The 12,500-nt window shown below is 38.3% G+C and overlaps 1 protein-coding gene and 1 long non-coding RNA gene across 3 annotated transcripts in view; both read right to left on the reverse strand.

The window, feature by feature from the left end:
• Positions 1-9,095, reverse strand: part of LOC140950936 (uncharacterized) — a 9,495-nt gene extending 400 nt beyond the window's left edge. Inside the window, exons 1-6 of the long non-coding RNA XR_012167218.1 lie at positions 8,994-9,095; positions 3,889-3,964; positions 3,378-3,476; positions 1,886-1,989; positions 1,166-1,231; positions 263-379 (exon numbers count right to left, since the gene is read on the reverse strand). This is a non-coding gene — a long non-coding RNA (uncharacterized lncRNA). The remainder of the gene's footprint in view (positions 1-262; positions 380-1,165; positions 1,232-1,885; positions 1,990-3,377; positions 3,477-3,888; positions 3,965-8,993) is intronic.
• Positions 9,096-12,418: 3,323 nt separating this feature from the next.
• LOC140949507 (uncharacterized) overlaps positions 12,419-12,500 on the reverse strand; it is a 38,444-nt gene continuing 38,362 nt past the window's right edge. For both annotated transcript variants that reach the window (XM_073398668.1, XM_073398667.1), the window contains one exon: positions 12,419-12,500. This exon is cut by the window's right edge and continues 98 nt beyond it. The gene's annotated coding sequence lies outside the window, so the exon portion shown is untranslated.

Raw genomic sequence — 12,500 nt, forward strand, 5'->3', positions numbered from 1 at the left:
TTTACCCCCTCTCCCCATCAGTGTTCCGTTTTACTGGTATTTAAAGCTACTTAAAGCTACACGGAAAGGAAAAAAGTCGAAAGAAGAATTTGGGGTCACATCTGGGAATCAAACTCGGAACCTCCCGCACAGAAGGCCGTGCAGTAACCGATTAAGTACTAATCCTTGCTCCTTGCTGTATAGCCTACACAAAAGCCGTACGAGTTGCTTTGTTATTTTCATTATAACAATTGCAGTTGCAAAGAGTGAACACTTCAATTACCATGTAGTATTCCTTGATGTGTCTGCGCATGGCAACGTTCAACTGGTTGGAAACTGCTCCTGCGCTGTACTGACTGTTACATCCTGGACATGTATCGTTGACTGCCAGTGCGTTCCACTGCAAAAAAATTGGTGCAAAGTATTAATTTAAGACCTAAATCTTTATACCTTATTGTATGACCAACTCATTTCTCATCCTGTGTTTGGTCAATTTTCGTTCCGTATCTTACTAAACGAATTAAGTTTGAACTTGGAATAGCTTTACGTTTCATTAAATTCTGTAACTACGAGCTCGAGTGTATCTCCAAAAAAATGTTGTGCACTTGTGGGTTTTCAACTATAGCAACCTTGTAATGTGCTTCGTTTGGTTGCTTCAATTAAAGTAACAACAACAGACATTAAAAAATGTTCTAAAAACCTGTAAAATCCTGTTTTGAACTGTCATGTACTTTTACCTTATCGGTAATCCTTTATTTGGAGCTCAAGGCATGGGGTCGACAGCGCTGGTTTTCGAAAATGGAAAATTGCGGGTTTGGCTTTAATTCACAGATCCCTGTTCAGCTATAACTCATGCATTGAATGTGCCTAACTTTACACCCCTGAATAGTGTAAATTATAAGCTATATGACTGAAGAAACTAATATCAGTTGATGTTAAACTGTGAATGAACATTAACCCTTTAAGCCCCAGTATCCACATACAAGTTCTCCAAACTGATCTCCATACATTTCCTTTAAGAATTAGTTGAGGGAATTTGATAAAAGATCAAGGCATTTTCTCTTTAGTGATCATTTTATTAATTCCCATAACTTTATCTCTTTATCTCTTTGGATATTGTTAGGAGAAAAGTGTTGTTGGTCACTATTGGCACTTATAAAGGATTATCTGTTAAAAGTGTACTTACGGCGTTCGAGGGTCGTTTCTTGACCACAGCTGGATCGTTTACTCTTGACTATAAATCGCTCACAATCTTTGAGAAACAAGTAAGGTACAGATTAGGGTCAGGGTTTCTATTTGTGTTTTTACCTATTCACCATTTTCACAAAGACCATGATGCAACTTGTTTACCTCCCGCCCTCAAATTTTGTGTTCCGGTCTTGTGGATTTTAGAGCATGCCGGTTGTCATAGACACAATCCACTTAACGTTAAAATGAAACGTCTCTGTGTTATTTAACCTCCATTTCCAGAACATTTCTTCCACCTTAATTCCCAGATTGAGTAATGGATACGGAGGCGGTTCTAACTTTTGAGTCTGTGGATGAAATCCTATGGTGTTACTATTCAAATGAAACCTCTTCAGCAGTAATTTCACATGGTACTATTTATTTAGTATGTAGTTCTGACTTCTAATTTCCCTTGATTTATTTTATTTTATTTCACTATTCTTTTTAGGCTAATGATTACTTTAATTAAATATTTATTTTCTTCTGTCTCGGAGATATTAGCTTTAAGAGCTACACTGTAAATCTGAGGATAAATAAAAGTGATGATGTATGATAGTGATGATGATTTGAATCTGTTTCATTATTTAACAAAATTAAATTGGGAAATTTTGTAAAATTTTGACTTTGATCATCTCTGGGGGGGGGGGGGGGGGGGGGAAGTGTTCACAGTTAAACCGACCTTAAACCTTTCCTCGTCTGTCATCTGAGCCTGGCCACCAAGCAACGCGTCATTTTCATCATTATGAAGGGCAGAGCTGCCACGATAACCAGAAGGATCCAGGCCTGCGCGGCGAATAAAAAATTGGTGATAAACTTTTTAAAAATTCAGTTTCACGGGAATCTCAATGTACAGTAAAAACCTGTTAATTTGACTAGCTACGGTCACGGAAATCTCGTCGTCTTTACAGGGTAGTCGTATAATGATGCTGATGGTTGAAAAGAAAAACCAGCAACAACAAAAATTAGTGCAGCCGTTTGAATGAAATAACCACAGGTGGCCCAAGCGTAATGTGAGAGAGTTTGTATGGGAAAAATAGAGTTTGAAACTTAGATGAAATAAATGAAGTAAAAGCGATAAAAGCTCTCAATTAAGTGTAAATATTTTTACCTGAGTCGTTGTCTTTACTTTTACGAAGTTTCAGCGCGATTTGAGTACTTCTACATCATCTGACCTGACAGTGTAATAATAAGAGACAATTTGGAGCTGATTCTGAGCCGCTTTGAAGATCGATTGAGCGATTCTGTCCTACCTTGTCTCTTATTATTACACTGTCAGGTCAGGTTTCAAACTCTATTTTTCCCATACAAACTCTCATATTACGCTTGGGCCACCTGTGGAAATAACAACAAACGAACCGTCGCGCGGAACACAAATTGACATTGCTCTTGGAAATCACGCATTGTGCGCGCAACCAACAGATTTGAAGGTTGCGCTGACTTCCAAAATTAACTGTAGCTAGGCTCTGAACCAATGAGACGATAGATAGCAAGTAAGGAACTTAAGGAAAACTGCTTCCGGTGTAGGGGTAGAGGAAAATTGTCCGGGCCAGAAGCCGTAAATATGGATAGAATGCCTTTAAGTTATTACCTTAAAGAAAGGGCTAGGCTTCAAGGCAGAATAAAGCTGTGATTCCAGGTCATTTTGTTGTTGCTATTTATAAGAAAACACTAAAGGAGTTAATTGTTAGCGTAAATCCTCTATTAACCCCGTCGGTGGCTTATTTATTTCAATTACCGGCTTAATAGAAACGAGGGGTATATTAGAGAGGGAGGGATTATTTAATTTTGCGAAGATGGTGGTATCAGCTCTCCATAAGGAAGTAGAATGCAAAGAGGAAAAGCTCAATACAGGTAGTTGGAGTTCATGCAGCCGAGGATCAAAAAGAAATCCGACCTTCCAACATGTGAAAAAACCATCCTGGATCAGTCCAAATGAAGTTTTACCGGTCGGTGGTTGATTTTTACAGTCTATCATTTATTACTGAAAATGTTTTAAGGGGAGGGGAGAGGGGGAGGCTTACCAACTTTCTTCCGCTGAAAGGGGGGGGGGGGCCCTTATTTGAGAGAGGGGGCTTAATAGAGGATTTACGATAAATAATCTTAAAATGAACACATTTTGTTTAGATGGAAGCAGTTTTCTAGCGGCAGAGTTAAATCGGTCATTTACTTACCGAGACACTGGGCAATATGAGCCGCATGTGTGCCGTCGATGGGATCGCACAAACGAGCTACAACCGGGTGAACCTGATTAGCGAGATAGTATTCCACAGCTAGGATATAAATACGTCAAGAAGTGAAAAACAACCGACTTGCATTGGTTAAGTCGATTTGAATCGGTACCATCTGACCCATCTGAGGAAAGAACGCAGAAATTCCATACTGATGACGCAATGCCAACCAGATCTGAGTGTAAAGCTTCTGATTGGTTGGAACCTTGCTTCATTCAAATATCAAAGGCACTAACAGATCTGGATACTGACACGTCACAAGAGCCATAGCCATAATTATGGCTCTTGCACGTCATAAGTAAGGCTGCGCTCGTTCCTCTCACGACATTTCGCGGGGAAACCAGTGATGGCCTCGTGAAATGTCAGCTTTTTTTCTCACGCTACATCAGCTGCTGCTAGATGACGGAAACTTGTGTCTTTTTTTAAAAATAACGTTTATTTATTTAAAGGATACCGATCTTGAGTGTTTCAGATTTGCAGAACTCGTCCGGATGATAAGCTCGCTGACTTGCAGCTAAGGTGGAACCGTCCTAAAAGAAACAGCAGAGAAAAAAAATGACTAAGCGAGTGGCATAATTTCCACGTTTCCTTCTTTGTAGTGTGTTTGATCATCTCCGACGGACAGAAACACTAAAAGTCTTCATAGTATTTTCGTTTAAGATGAAATACAATAAAATACAGAGGTAAAATGGGAAAAATGGCCACCAGAGCTGCCTCCCTGTCAGGGTTTTTGCTATTTTTTGTGACGTGTCACGCTGCAAGAGATGTAGCCCAATGTCACACAATATGTATATTTTTAACCCGGGGGGTAGGGGACTCCCATAATGATATGAAAGGGGCAGGGATGCTCGTCGGAAATTTTAAATTAAACCCCTTAAGAAGACCAACCTGGGCGTGGGCCAACGTTTTTTTGACCCCTAAGAAAGACCATTTTGTTACAATGTTCTTTAGCTATTGATTTTATAGAAAATATTGATTACATGAATTGAGTAAATAAAACGAACTGACAAAATACATATCTTCGCGTGCAATCATAAAAGAGACCTTTACGGCTAAATACAATGAAGTTTTGCCCAGAACACCCTAAAAGAGGCCAAAATCCGAAATTTACACCTCTAAGCGAGACGACAAGCATCCCCGCTGCTTTCATATGGGATTCCCCCGGATTACTTGTTTACATCTAAGTACCATTAGCGTGATTTCGTAGTTTTCTTTAGTGCGCTATTCACAAACATGTGAACTCTAAAGTTGAAAAGTCGCCTTCACAACTGCGCTTTTCGCTGGCGTCAAACATAATTACGATCACAAGCAACGAACCTGAAACACAGAAACACACAAAACGGATCGAAATCCACCAATCACTAATCGCAAACCATGACCTTTAGAACCCGTTAAAGTAAAGTTTTGTTTCCTAAGAGGTCCGTTAAGATGATTGACGGCAGCGAAAAACGCAATCGTCAGTTGGCTTTTGAACCTCAGAATTCACATGTTTGTGAAAAGCGCAGTAATAAAGACGTAATCATCATAAAACCGCTAATAATAGCTCTGCTCTTGATGAAGATTGCCCTTTTTTTGGCGCTCATGCCTTTTAGAAAATGTCTTAAAACTTCTTTGGGGGGCGGGAGGCTCCATGACCGCCTCCGACTTCCCTGGCTACAAACAACAATTACCCGGCAACTTGAAATCTTAGTGACAACCCTGGCAACAAAACAAGGCTCTACAGACTATAAAAAATAAAAATGTCATTTTCTGTTATTTGAATTTTTCAAAGGGGTTTTTATATGAAATTAGGGTATCTAAAAGATAGTTATGCTGCGGCACATTCTGTTGATACTGCTGTTAGTTAGCCAGTGATCCATCCGCTTCAGGGTTCATACAAAAAAAAACCAACCACTTTTTAAGGACTTTTCAAGGACCACATTAGATTCTCAAGGACCACCTACTAGGAGTATAACTTTGGCTCCACCTCTTTTTTCTCTCCCACCGCCCCCCGCCCCCGCCTCCTTTTTCTTTTCTGACAGGAACCTTTGTTTGCTCTGTAATCTCCATGTTGCTCTGTAATTTCCATGTTGTACTCCCTATGGTCACTATATACTTAGCCCAAACAGAATGTATAATAGTATACCAAGCAGATCATTATTTCATTCCTCTGCAACTTGATGTATCTGTACAACATTAATCATTTATATTATGGTATTATACCAGACTAGGTCGCATTCCTTCATTAGGTCCTAAATTGTGGAACTACTGTCTTTCTTTCCATTAAAAAAAGTCACAGACAAGTGCAACCGCTGGCTGCACTTTAACCCACAGTAAGGCTTAGCCCTAGGAGACAGCTCCGGAAAAATATCCACTCCAGGCTGTGGACCCCTTTCCCACCTGATCTGTACTCCACCCAGGAGGATAGGGGCCTCACCCCCGGAGACTGATCAGGACTCCTGTCCAGGGTGGCTACCCCTGGTATCACTCAATCTTGTCTTCCCCCCAGGAGGGCTTCTCTCCTGGTCTCCTTACCCCTATAGTTAAGTGCTTCCCTGCCACCAGAATTTTGCCAATTACTTTTGTGTGTTTTCTGTGTGTATCTACATGCAGAACCTTTATGTGTAACCACTGCCAATTGGAAAGTTTATTAAGGCACAATTCAGTCCAAATTTCTCTAAACGTTTTGATTAACTCTAGAGCCTGACAACTTCAAATGTGTTACTTTCAATGTGTTATTTTTGAAGACTACCTTTTTGTAGGTTAATGCATCCTACGTGTGAAAATAAAAACATTTCTCTATGAGGAAAACGTATTGCACCATAACAAAAGAAATTGCTTCCCTTCTTTGCCAGATCATTACTTAACAGCACTTTTGGAGGCCATTTTCATCATTAGCATGGTGATGGTTGCAAGGGGGGGGGAGGGTTGGGGCATGGTATTTTGTGCACACTTATGGGAGATGGAATGAGGGGGCAGGAACAAAATCACAGCATTTAAGATTATAAATAAAGGGGGTGGGGGCTTAGAGACTACACAAAGGTAAACACTATATAGATATAATAAAACAAAAATATATTGCATATTGGCAAAATACAATCCATCATACTAAGAAACTACAATTTTACAGCTTATTTACACATGATTATAAAATTTCAAGTTATCTAGACTTAATAAGAAATTCTGCTAATAGGAAAGATTTAGTGAAAATTCGTATAAGTAACCACAAACTCATGATTGAAACTGGAAGATATAATCAAACTTCCTGCAATGATAGATTCTGCCCTATTTGTAACTCTGGTATAATTGAAGACGAATTTCATTTTCTCTTCCATTGTCCAAAATACTCAATCCCAAGGGAGAAATACTACAATCAAATCCAACAAAATTTTGTCGACTTAAATCAGCTATCTTACACAGAATTAATAATTAAATTGATGAATTCACAGAATTTTTCCGTAAATTCACATTTGTTGAAATTTGTCTCATTATGTAATGATTTACGTAATAATTTGTTATCAAATTATGCTGATGACACTTGATTGACTACAGTAATCATTGCATTGCATTATCATTGTTATGATTTGCTTGTTTGTTTGTTTATTTGGTTTTTTTTATGTTAAAGCTTTTGCAATACTGTAACTACATAATTATATTCATGCAAATAAGGCTTATGTTGTTATTTGTTTGGTAAAATTAAATCTAAAAAAATTCTCAATCCCCATCTACATAAAAAATTTTATGAGCCCTCCTTTATTAAATGAATGAATGACTGAATGATCAAATGATTGATTGACTGACTGACTGTATGACCATTTGATTGACTACCTATAGCCTTGACTGACAGAACAGACTGATTACTTCCAACATTCAGTAAGTTTATCAGTTGATGGAATCACTGTTTGTTTCTCGATGGAATGAATGAATAACTGACTGTTTCATTAACTTCATTTTTTTTAGTACAGTCAGTCCAGGTCAAGCATACCCCCAAGATTGCTTTAAGGAAAGATTATTTGAAAATGAAACCATTAGTTGTTGCCGCAACCAGTATCAAATTCAAATCTGCATTCCTACATGAATTTAATATTTATTGTCTACAAGGCTCAAAATTTGTGCATTCATGGCATAAAGGCTGTCTGCGTGAGGTATTCCACAACATGTTTCAATATGCTAGTAATATCCATTGCTACAACACCAGATATACAACTAAGAAAAATCTTTATAAGATGAGTGTACGAACAAACGTAGCTAGGCAAACAATCAATCTCTTTTATAGCTACAGACATTTGGAAGGACCTTCCAACTCATTTAAAAAACTCAAGTTTGTCTGCATTTCCAAAGAAATTTATACACTATCTACTGTCAGAACAACAAATGAAATAGGCTACCTGCGTGGCATCACGGTTTTGGTTGGGCACGCAAAGTAAAAAGGGCGTGCAAGGACAGAGAAACAGCGAGGAGATTGGGGCGGGAGCAATGAGAAACCGCCTGCCTGGACGGGTGGCCTTTTTGAGTACTCCAAATGCCTGCGTATGGATTGTTCCATTTGGAACAGAACATTCACCTGCCAATCAAATATTTGGTAATCTCCTATGGGAGAGTTCCAACTGACTGAACAATAATCTTCTCCGCAAAACAAAATCAATATATCAAAGAAGTGTTGACAGGAGCGTTGTCAATCTTGAATAGTCGATGGAACAACAGGGCAATTGTATTGAAGCCTGAACAGGAAATGGCCATTTAAAGTCTTCTTCATAGAAGAGATGTTATGGCAATTTTGTCCTCATCAGTGTATGATTGCAATTTCACCTCTAAAAAGTATTATATATGTAGACAACCAGATTTCGGAAATGTTGTCACTGAGCTGTACAGCAATGGAGCTTAAATTTGCTTTCAGAAAGTCCACCTCAACTTTCTCTATTACTTGGTGTTTGAGAATAACGCACTACATCGAACAGTGTCAGCGATTGTGGTCGACGAATCGCACACAGTAGAAGAAAGATGCACAGCATAATTCTGAATACTTTGTGTAACTTAAGTTTAAGCTACAACATAAATCTGAAGATTGCCCTATCCGCAAAAATTCAACATCCTGCAAACAACACTTAAAAGCCGGCCAGGCCCAGCGTCAAAACATCGCTGGAAATTATTCTTCCTTCTTTGTTTTTTTCTCCTTATTGTATTTCTTATGATTTTACCTGCTAGCTACATGTAGAACTTAAATTGTTCAGGGAGCTAAGAAGAAAACCTTAGCTTCCTAGCTTGCACATGTTTCTCATTACATTTAATTTATCTTCTATTGGAAGTAAATTTACTAGACTGTAATATGTACATTGACAAACCATGTACATGTAACCATGTACATTGACAAAAGCGTAAAGATTATTCGTTATTCTTTTTAAATAGATCATTGGTTTTTGATTTTACATGAAATTTAATACTCACGAAATTAAGTGAGAATAAGGTGCTAAAATTTTTTCTCTGGCATTTTATCAAGGGAGCATGAATTCAAGTAAATGTATAAGTAAGTCACACCTATTACTGTAAAAAAAAGAAAAAAAAAATAGAAGAGTTGTTTACCTTGTCCTCAAAGTTGCCTTTTCTTGCTGATCTTGTTTTCTGATTATATTACATTGTCTTGCAGTTTGCCTTGCTGTTCCTCTTCATCAAGATTCCAAAATATGTAACACAGTGCAGTCCATCACTGAAAGAAAATCACATTGGCAAAAATTAAGTTAACATATTGCAACTTTTTCAAGGTTAGAACTTGTATAAGACAGCCCTGGTGGTGTAAAAAATTACAAGAAAACTTTCTTGGTTAACAATTTATTCATATCATTTTTAAAGACATCCCATATTTTATTAAGGGATACAGCATTCTAGACAGGATATGTGAAAGAAGCTAGGGTTAGATAATGACATTTGCAACTCAGTCTCTCTTTTGAGGGTTTGTACAGATTTTTGGATCCAAAATTCAAGACTTTTTCCAGACTTTTCTGCATGTGTAGCCATCATGAGTTGTAATTGAGGAAGCCTTATGTTATTATCCTTGTGGTTTCTATTAAAGGCTTCCTCACCAATTTTGTTCTGTAGTGTATTTTAATTTTTTCTCTTTTTCTTTGTACATTTTGTGTGGCAAAATAAAGAAATAACATAAATAAAGGGTACCATTTATCGAAAAAAGGTATACGAAAGGGGTAACTTTTTTTGGCCAAAATGGTATATAAAAGGGTAAGGGGTTGGACCATGTTACAGAGTCCACCAACCCCACCCCCTCCCCTCCCCGTACAAAATTTTGTTAAGTGCTTCTCCTATGGGTGGCTGTTACCACCAAAAATACAGTCATGTCAAATAGCACAGACAGAACGCAACTGGTCTCCCCTAGTGATGAATTACAAAATGGTTCAAATAATAAAGGAATGATCATTCTTAAAAAAAAATAGTGTGGTTGTTTTGTGTGAAATGGTTCACCTAAACTACAAACAATTTGGTCAGATGAGAATTAAGCTGTTCAATGGTACAGCTGTAGACGTTAAAACAATACTGCCAAACAAGAATAGGTTTGTTTAAATTATAATCCATTCATATACCATGTGCGAAATGATTGAGTTTGATAACGACCAGTCGGCTTCTCTGTTCGTGATGGTTTGAGTAAAGTAAGAAGTCACTCAAACATTTACAAATGGTTTAAGGCATACGCAAATGATTCAATGTGATGTCAAATGATTTAATCGAGAGGCAAATGGTTTAAGACATACGCAAATGATTCAATGAGATGTCGAATGATTGTCAAATGGTTGTAGAAATAAAGCGGAGTTATCCTATCTATCTTTCCATTTGAGGGCTGGTCGTTCATTTGATGTGAAGGGGGGTAGCTATTTTGAGAAAGCTGAGATTATTTTAAAGCTTTCCCCCCCCCCCCCCCTTCAAATTCATCCTAGCTTTTTAGAAATGACCCCACCTCATTCTCTCTTGCCCCCATAAATTTTACATTTTGTGAATGTGACTCCCCCTGCCCCTCCCCCGCATATTCTAGCTATAAATCGTGCTGAGGTTCACTGTGTAGTAACTTTTTAAATAAAATGATGACAGCCAAATCCTGCTGTTTTATCCAAGACAAAAGTATAGACATAAATAACAAAACAGCAAAGAGAAAAGCAACTTGAGGTTTCCTGATATTTCGGAAGTCGTGTGTGAGATTGAACTGCACTTGTGACCATGACGTATATTCTGTACCTGCCAAATTTCATGTTTCACCTTAATTTGTACCAGATCTGCTTGATTTACTTGATGATTTAAGCCATAAACGTAATCCTTTACCATAGTCATAAATTTAAACTTAAGTTTAACTTACAATTAAACATAAGCTTACCTCACAAGATCTGCGCCAGATTTTTCAAGACTTCCCCCATGGCACGTGCGAGAATTTTTAGATCATGAATAAAGCTAAGTGTTGACGAGTAAGTAAAAGAACTGCTGAAGCTCAAATCCGAGTTCCAGAAGTCTAATGATGTTACTTTTGATCTAATTTACTACACACGCGTTCTGTCTGGTCAATAATCCGTCGCAATATTCGTTTCGTTTAGAACCCAGTCTCTCGATTGACGCGTACGTTTCGCGCGCGGGCTTTCGCAGTACTCGTAAAACGCGCTCAATCGAGTCAGGAGAAAAATGGTTTTCATGCCTATTACTTGTTCATGAACTTTATGAGTGAGATCAATAGTAAATATTACTTCTAACAGTGACAAGTACTCTGATCTGAGTAATGAAACCAGCACAGTGTGGAATGTGAGCGCTGATACCCACATGAGCTCATGTGAATGCAAAATATGGTTCGCGCATGCCCAGGAATCGAAGCACGATCTTTAATGTGAAAGTAATCCATTACCTTTGCGATTGCGAGCCTTTAAGTAAAATAGGCAGGCTATCTCTCATTAGCATTGAATTGAACCTATTCCAGGAGCTAGAGTCCGTGGTTCATTCAGTCAGACGGCTAAACCATGATGATTGGTTTGTCGCTGTGGACTTGCTGATATTTCATATTTTGATGATCCCTAATAAGGACGCCCCTGGAACGAGACCGGGTGATATGGCTTTGCTCATGCGTTAGGTACTGCCCAAGAACGCAACTAGATACCTTCTGATCTTTACCAGTAACGGGGTAGTTCCATCAAATTAATTGTACCATTGCGTGTGATACACGCGCGCGCATTTTGATGAGGGCGCCGCGCAAAGAATAAACAAACAAAATGGTGTTCAAAATAACCTTCATGGGAGGTGAATAAATTCCATTTTCCGCATTATTTTCAGGAGAACCTTAAGCAGCGACGTTTTTGAGCGACGCACGTCAACCGGAAGTGGACTTTTTGCACTCTTGAGCCGTGATTTTCAACAAATTTGGGAGCAAGTTGTTTCTTTAAGAGTAAAAACACTTAGCAATACAAATTTGGTGGTGCCAAGGCATATTATATAGAAAAATGCTTACTTCTGGTTGACAAGCGTCGCTCAAGAACGTCGCTGCTTAAACACCCTATTAACTTCGAATGTGATGACTATGAATGGGACTCCGATTATAGTAATCACCGGAATGAGATTGTTATTGTTTTTTATTTGTATGAAGGACACAGGGACGTGATTTTTGAATAAAAATTCAGGGAAATATAGTGACGTTCATCCCTAAAGGTTTGACAATCAGGTGTAAAAAGAGCACAAGGCGACATATTGAGTTAGGAGAATTCCCCCTACCGAACCCCTGCCGTGGTTTCATGAGGACAAGATGTAAAATGCCCAATTTCTCTAATACGCTTTTCTCTAATATGTTTGTGCATCTCATTTTCCTTACTTTCCGAAAAATATTGAAGGGTTTTTCTCTCCTCTCTACCATTACTGCGGCCTGACACCGGGAGGCTGAGCCCGCAATACAAGGAACTAAGATCTGAAGAGGGTGTAGATTGAGAAACCATTGGTTGACTATAGTCATATGTTCTCATAAAAACACGCAAATATCAAGAAAGCACTTTCATTTAATTAATAAGCAATATAGGATGTGTATTTACAGACTGAAGTAATAAAAAACTTTAGTCTTTA

Source organism: Porites lutea, chromosome 10, assembly GCF_958299795.1.
Source record: "Porites lutea chromosome 10, jaPorLute2.1, whole genome shotgun sequence".
Classification (NCBI taxonomy): Eukaryota; Metazoa; Cnidaria; class Anthozoa; order Scleractinia; family Poritidae; genus Porites; species Porites lutea.